This window comes from Corvus moneduloides, unplaced genomic scaffold, assembly GCF_009650955.1.
Source record: "Corvus moneduloides isolate bCorMon1 unplaced genomic scaffold, bCorMon1.pri scaffold_116_arrow_ctg1, whole genome shotgun sequence".
NCBI classification, from domain to species: domain Eukaryota; kingdom Metazoa; phylum Chordata; class Aves; order Passeriformes; family Corvidae; genus Corvus; species Corvus moneduloides.
Window position 1 is genome coordinate 1 of NW_022436881.1, and position 8,209 is coordinate 8,209.

Genomic DNA, 8,209 nt, shown 5'->3' on the forward strand with positions numbered 1-8,209 from the left:
CCCAGCCCAGTGTGAGCACCTCTCCCATGGGCTGTGGGTGGATCTCTGCATCCCCTGTTGACCCATGGGCTGCAGGGGCACAGCTGCTTCCCCATGGTCTTCACCATGGCCTGCAGAGGAACCTCGCCTTTGGCACCTGGAGCACCTCCTCCCCCTCCTTCTTCACTGACCTTGGTCTCACCATGTTGTTTTCCCTCACATGTTCTCACCTCCTCCTCTTCTCTGATGTTGGGGTTTTAGTTTAGTCCTAGTTTTTTTTCTGTTAAAGGAATTTTTCCCTATGCATGTTGCTAGGGGAACAAATAGCTAGGTGCTTAAGAAAGACAAAAGACCTGGCTGCTCCTTTTGTTCCACCTGGGGGTGTGGGCAGTTGGGGCATTCAGACAGAAAGGAGTCTGCTTGCTTCGGCTGCTTTTCCTTGTGCTGGAAAGCCCCGGGATCCCAAAGCCGCCTTCCCTGCCTCGCTGGAGGCCGGGCTGTGGCCGCCCTGCCCTGCCATGGCTTCGAGCTTTTCGCTGCGTTGTAGCCGTTGTAGCTGCCTGCCCAGACCTCTGGGGGGTTCCCGGCTTGGACACATCGTGTCTGCCACCCGGGATTTGTGCTCGTCCCTGCCGTTCCAGCCTGCCGTTCCAGCCTGCCGTTCCCAAGGGTCGGTCTGGACACCAGGGCCAGCTGCCCAGCGGTTTGTGGAGCCTTTGCTCCATCCTTCCCCGGGACCCCAGACCACCGGTGCCGCGTGCTCCCCGAGCTCGCTCCGGAGCGCCCCCTGCAGCCGCGGGGGAACCATCGCACCTGCCCTGCTCCCCGGGAGCCGCCAGCGCCCCTGCCGGCTGCGAGCGGAACTGCACCCGAGGGGAAAGGGCCCGGCAGCCGAGAAGGCTGGCACTGGGTTTGTGATTGTTTGCTGTTACTGCCATAGGTATTGCTGTTTGTTTGACTGGTTATATATATAATAGTAAAGAACTGTTATTCCTATTTCCCACGTCTTTGCCTAAAAGCCCTTGATTTCAAAATTATAGTAACTCGGAGGGAAAGGGGTTACATCTGTCATTCCAAGGGAGGCTTCTGCCTTCCTTAGCAGACACCTGTCTCTCAAACCAAGACAGATCTTGGCACCCAGTGTGGGGCCTGAGGGCATTAAGAGACAGAGGTGAAAAAGGAATAACAGTTCGTGGATTACTTAATTTTGTGTGCTGGATATGGGAACCTTGTTAGGCAGCACGATGTGGTCTAGTTTACCCTGGTTCGGGTGGCATGTGGCCGTGGCTATATTCTTCCCCTTTGCAGCTCCTTACCTAAACATGGGTCCTCTGACTAAGGCTACTGTTGCTGTTACCCAGTTTGCACTATGGGTCGATAAGGTGGGAATTAATGGGTTTTAAACTTCCTCTGGAATGTGGGTACATGGATAAAGGGCTATCACACACTAAGTGCATGTTTTTGGGGTTATGTTAAGAATGGTACCTTCTGTGAGGAAATGACACCAGGGGAAGTTTTCTCCCAACCCCTCAACCAGTTCTTTGGGCCCACCCCACCGATTTTTGAAGGGTTTAGATTCCCTCTGGGTACTAACCAACTGGTGCTGATAGGCCTACTCTATTTAGCATTCAAGGATAAGTTGAGATTGGCTTGGATAGCTACCCAGACACCGGCCCCAGAGACTAGAGATCCTACCCCAGAGCCTGATACTGCCCCAGAACCTGACACCGCCCAGACACTAGAGATCCTACCCCAGAGCTGATCCAGCCCCAGAGCCTGACACAGCCTCAGACACTAGAGATCCTGCCCCACAGCCTGAACCTGCCCACAGCCTGACCCTGCCCCACAGCCTGATACTGCCCAACAGCCCACCTCAGAAATGGACTACCCGAACTGGGTGGGGGTACTGGTGAAGGGGATGCAGGAGATGTGCCAGAAGATATGCCAGGAGATGGGCCAGGTGCGCCAGGAGATATGCCAAGTGCTCCTTGGCATATCACCTCCTCAGCTAGTGAAAAAACCCTCTCCTGCCCCAAAGAGGGTGAGTCTGATGGTGCAGCAGTGGAACCATGGATGTTACAACTGTCCAGGCTCCAGATGAACCACAAGGACAACCACAGCCAGCAGCAGTCGCCCCTGTGCAAAGGAGGAAGTGTAAGACCAAATCAGTATGACCAGTTAATGATGATGGGGAACCAGGGCCCTCACAACCAGGAGGAGAGCCAGAGCCAGAAATCATCACTGAGTCCCTGTCGTACGGCAGTCTCCGTGGTATGCGAAAAGACATTGTGCGAAGGGGGCGTGAGCCTTATACCACCTGGCTGCTTCAGGTTTGGGACCTTATGGGCACAGGTGTGCAACTGGATAGTGGTGAGGCAAGGTATCTGGGATCGTTGACCCAGGACCGGGTGTGGGCCAGATATTTGTGAGGGAGCCAGGGCCCCTTTCTCTCTGGGAGTGGCTCTTAACGAGTGTGAGAGAAAGGTTTGTTCACAAAGACAGAATGCAGGAGTACCATCATAGAATGCAGTAGAAGACACTCGAGGAAGGGATCCAGCAGCTAAGAGAGGTGGCAGTATTAGAGGAGGCAGTACTCTTTGGCAGGGATGGACAGCATGATAATGACCCTGATAAGGTCAGGTGCACAGGACGCATGATGTGGAACCTGGCAAAGCTAGGGCCACAGAAATATATACCTTCATTGCAACAATTGATGCTGACAACAACAGAGAAACAGTGGGCTCTGTTGCCAACAAGCTCAGGAATTATGACAGTATGGTCAATGGCCTGCTGAAAGCTCATGTCTCTGCTGTGGTCCAGGACCTCAAAGAGAAGATGAAGGGGATGAGGAAGGAAATGAGGGAGGAGATGAGGGAGATCAGGTGGCACCAGTGCAAGTCACAGGCCCCCAAGTCAGAGCCCATCGCCCCCACTTAGGAGAGAGGGTACACCCCACGAGCTGAGTTGGTTTTTCTGTGTGAGCATGGGGAAGACATGAGAAGGTGGGATGGGAAACCCACCTCTGCCCTGGCAGCGCGGGTGCGTGAACTCAAGGAGGGAGGCACTAACCGAGGGGGTTCCGCTAAGGTGAAGGTAGCCTCAGCCTCCAGTGACCGAGCTGCCAGGTATTACAGAAGGGAGGATGATATGTCGGATCCCCTTGAAGGTACCTCGAGCATGTACACCCAGGGAAAGAATAACCAGGGCTAGAGGGGCCCTGCCTCTAGCCAGGGAGAAGCACGGAGAAAACCGAGTTTTCTGGACAGTGTGGATCCGATGGCCTGGCACATCAGAGCCACAACAATATCATGCATTGGTTGATACTGGGGCACAATGTACTTTAATGCCATCGGGACATGTGGGGCAGAACCTGTATCCATCGCTGGGGTGACCGGGGGATCGCAGCAGTTGACCCTTTTGGAAGCTGAGGTGAGCCTGACTGGGAAGGAGTGGCAAAAGCATCCGATTGTGACCGGCCCAGAGGCCCGTGTATTCTGGGCATAGACTTCCTCCGGAATGGCTATTACAAAGACCCAAAAGGACTCAGGTGGGCATTTGGGATTGCTGTTGTGGAGGCAGAGGGCATTAGGCAATTGAACACCCTGCCTGGACTATCTGAGAATCCTTCTGCAGTTGGGCGCCAGAAAGTGGAAGAGCAACGAGTGCCAATTGCCACCTCGACAGTGCACCGCTAGCAGTATCGGACAAATCGAGATGCTGTGATCCCCATCCACAAGATGATCCGCGAGCTGGAGAGCCGAGGGGTGGTCAGCAAGACCCACTCACCCTTCAACAGCCCATTTGGCCTGTGCAAAAGTCTGACGGGGAATGGAGATTGACTGTGGACTATTGTGCCTTGAATGAAGTGACTCCACCATTGAGCGCTGCTGTGCCGGACATGTTGGAACTCCAGTACAAGCTGGAGTCCAAAGCAGCAAAGTGGTACGCCATATTGACATTGCTAACGCCTTTTTCTCCATCCCTCTGGCAGCAGAGTGCAGGTCTCAGTTTGCTTTCACCTGGAGGGGTGTGCAGTACACTGGAAACCGACTGACCCAGGGGGTGGAAGCACAGTCCCACCATCTGCCATGGACTGATCCAGGCTGCACTAGAAAAGGGTGAAGCTCCAGAACATCTGCAGTACATTGATGACATCATTGTGTGGGGGAACACCGCAACGGAAGTGTTGAGAAAGGAGAGAGAACAATTCAAATCTCCTGGAAGCTGGTTTTGCCATCAAGAAGAACAAAGTCAAGGGACCTGCCTGAGAGATCCAGTTCCTGGGAGTAAAGTGGCAAGATGGACTACGTCAGATTCCCACCGAGGTCATCAATAAGATCACAGCAATGTCTCCACCGACCAATAAGAAGGAAACACAAGCTTTCCTAGGTGCCATAGGTTTCTGGAGAATGCGCATTCCCGAGTACAGCCAGATCGTGAACCCTCTCTACCTGGTTACCTACAAGAAGAACGATTTCCACTGGGGCCCTGAACAGCAGCAAGCCTTCGCCCAGATCAAGCAGGAAATCGCTCATGCCGTAGCCCTTGGCCCAGTCAGGACAGGACCAGAGGTGAAAAACGTGCTCTATTCTGCAGCCAGGAGCAATGGTCTGTCCTGGAGCCTTTGGCAGAAGGTGCCTGGTGAGACTCAGGGCTGACCACTGGGATCTGGAGCCGAAGCTACAGAGGGTCTGAAGCCAACTACACTCGCACAGAGAAAGAAATCTTGGCAGCCTATGAAGGAGTCCAAGCTGCATCAGAAGTAATCGGCACAGAGGCACAACTCCTCCTGGCACCCCGACTACCAGTGCTGGGGTAGATGTTCAGAGGAAAGGTTCCCTCCACGCATCACGCCACTGACGCTACTTGGAGCAAATAGATCGCCCTCATCACGCAGCATGCCCGAATTGGAAACCCAAGTCGCCCTGGGATCTTGGAAATAATTACGAACTGGCCAGAAGGTGAGACTTTTGGGTTATCTTCTGAAGAAGAGGAGGAGCAGGTGACGCGTGCCGAAGAAGCCCCACCATATAATGAGCTACCGGAGAGTGAAAGACAATATGCCCTCTTCACTGATGGTTCCTGCCGAATTGTAGGCGCTAGCCGGAAATGGAAAGCCGCTGTATGGAGCCCCACACGACAAGCTGCACAGGCTACTGAAGGAGAAGGTGGATCGAGCCAATTTGCTGAACTCAAAGCTGTTCATTAGCTCTGGACATAGCTGAAAGAGAGAAGTGGCCAAAGCTCTACCTCTACACTGATTCATGGATGGTAGCCAATGCTCTGTGGGGGTGGCTGGAAAGGTGGAAGAAGGCAAACTGGCAGCACAGAGGAAAACCAATCTGGGCTGCTGAGGAGTGGAAAGACATTGCCACTTGGGTAGAGAAGCTATCCGTGAAGGTCCATCATGTAGATGCTCACGTCCCCAAGAGCCGGGCTAATGAAGAACATCGTAACAACAAACAGGTAGATCAGGCTGCGAAAATAGAGGTGTCCCAGATAGACTTGGATTGGCAACAGAAAGGAGAGTTGTTCCTAGCTCGATGGGCCCATGATGCCTCAGGTCATCAGGGCAGAGATGCCACCTCTAAGTGGGCACGAGACCGAGGGTGGATCTAACCATGGACAGTATCTCCCAGGTGATCCATGATTGTGAGACATGCGCTGCGATCAGTCAGGCCAAGCGGGTTAGGCCTCTGTGGTATGGTGGGTGATGGTCCAAATACAAGTATGGGGAGGCCTGGCAGGTTGATTACATCACACTGCCTCAAACCCGCCAAGGCAAGCGCTATGTGCTCACAATGGTAGAAGCCACCACTGGATGGCTGGAGACCTATCCTGTGCCTCACACTACTGCCCAGAACACCATCCTGGGCCTTGGAAAGCAAGTCCTTTGGAGGCATGGTACCCCTGAGAGAATTGAATCTGACAGTGGGACTCATTTTAAGAACAGCCTTATAAACACCTGGGCTAGAGAACATGGCATTGAATGGGTGTACCACATCCCTTACCATGCACCAGCAGCTGGGAAGGTTGAGCGGTGTAATGGATTGCTTAAAACAACCTTGAAGGCATTGGGTGGGGGGACTTTCAAAAACTGGGAGGTGCATTTAGCAAGAGCCACCTGGTTAGTTAACACTCGAGGCTCCACCAGCCGAGCAGGCCCTGCCCAATCCGAACCCCTACAAACAACAGACAGGGATAATTTTCCAGTGGTACACATGAGAGGTATGCTTGGAAAAACTGTTTGGGTTAATTCTGCCTCGAGCAAAGACAAACCCATCCGTGGGGTTGTTTTTGCTCAGGGACCAGGTTGCACCTGGTGGGTGATGCAAAAGGATGGAGAGACGCAATGCATACCTCAAGGGGACCTTGTTTTAGGGTGAACTACCCATGGCTCTGTGCTTGTATCAGTATCAGCATGTATACATATATGTATTTCGGGTGATGCATGTATGTATATGGTTCAAAGGGTTAAGTTTCATGTAACATGTTAGTATGGGAAAAATTTGGGGTGGATAATATTGGGGTTTTAGTTTAGTCCTAGTTTTTTTTCTGTTAAAGGAATTTTTCCCTATGCATGTTGCTAGGGGAACAAATAGTTTAAGAAAGACAAAAGACCTGGCTGCTCCTTTTGTTTCACCTGGGCGTGTGGGCAGTTGGGGCATTCAGACAGAAAGGAGTCTGCTTGCTTCGGCTGCTTTTCCTTGTGCTGGAAAGCCCCGGGATCCCAAAGCCGCCTTCCCTGCCTCGCTGGAGGCCGGGCTGTGGCCGCCCTGCCCTGCCATGGCTTCGAGCTTTTCGCTGCGTTGTAGCCGTTGTAGCTGCCTGCCCAGACCTCCAGGGGGTTCCCCGTTTGGATACATTGCATCTGCCACCCGGGATTTGTGCTCGTCCCTGCTGCTCCAGCCTGCCGTTCCAGCCCGCTGTTCCCGAGAGCCCGTCTGGACACCAGCGTCCCTGCCGGCTGCGAGCGGAACTGCACCCGAGGGGAAAGGGCCCGGCAGCCGAGAAGGCTGGCACTGGGTTTGTGTATGCTGTTACTGCCATAGTTATTGTTGTTTTGTTTGACTGGTTATATATATAATAGTAAAGAACTGTTATTCCTATTTCCCACATCTTTGCCTAAAAGCTCTTGATTTCAAAATTATAGTAACTCGGAGGGAAAGGGGTTACATCTGTCATTCCAAGGGAGGCTTCTGCCTTCCTTAGCAGACACCTGTCTTTCAAACCAAGACATCTGACTAGAATCCAAAATCTCTTGTGACTTTGTTTTGATTTTCTTCTTAAATATGTCATCACAGAGGTGTTGCCAACCTCTCTCATTGGCCCAGTTTTGGCCAGCAGCATGTCCATCTTTCAGAGCCACCAGGGATTGGCGCTGCTCGACATGGTGGGAACTTCCAGGAGCTTCTCACAGGAGCTACCTCTGTGGCCTCCCTGCTACCAAAAACCAGGCCGAGCAAAACCAGTGCACCATCCTGATTTCAGGTAGAAGACAGGAGATGGCAGGAAAAAACTAGGCCTTCTTCCCAGCAGAACACAGAGCCCTTTACAGGTAGGTCAGATAATAATATACTTAAAAAATAGGAAACTGGGACCTGTGGCAGTGAAGCCACCCAAAAGCTGCCAAAGTCAGAGAATGCAGTCCCCATCCAGGAGCTCCAGCAGCCACATACCCAACCTGCAACCTTCCAGGTCCCAGAAGAGATGGGGACTGGGGTTGGGTGATGGTGAGTTCTGCAATTGCTGGCAGGATAAGGAGAAACGTGGAGACGCCACTGAGGCTTCCAGGAACTGAAAGTGTTAAGTGTCCTCAACACTGCCTGGGTTGATTTTGCTAGCAAGGCTGAGAGAGGAATCAGAAGAAGACGGGATCCTGAAGCCTAGGCTGAAGGTGTGGCAGAAGCTAAACTACTCCAGCCACCAGCGAAGAAGAGGGAAATTGTGAGCCCTTGTGTTTGGCTGCAGCTCTCCCACCCTGACGTACCTGATAATTGGAAGGTCCAATATTCATCATCATCAAAATGAGTGTCCCTGCTGTGTGATGGTCTCCAGGGAAGAAAGCATGTGCCACTGTCCCACCAGGCCTGTCAAAGGGACAGCCATCATTGTGATCTGCCTTGGAGAAGTCTGTCTGGATGTCAGCATTGTTTCCTGCCACTTCGTGGAAATTCAGTGGGGTGACGTCACTCCAGACCTTCAGGTCTCGGACAGTGTTGTGGCCCAG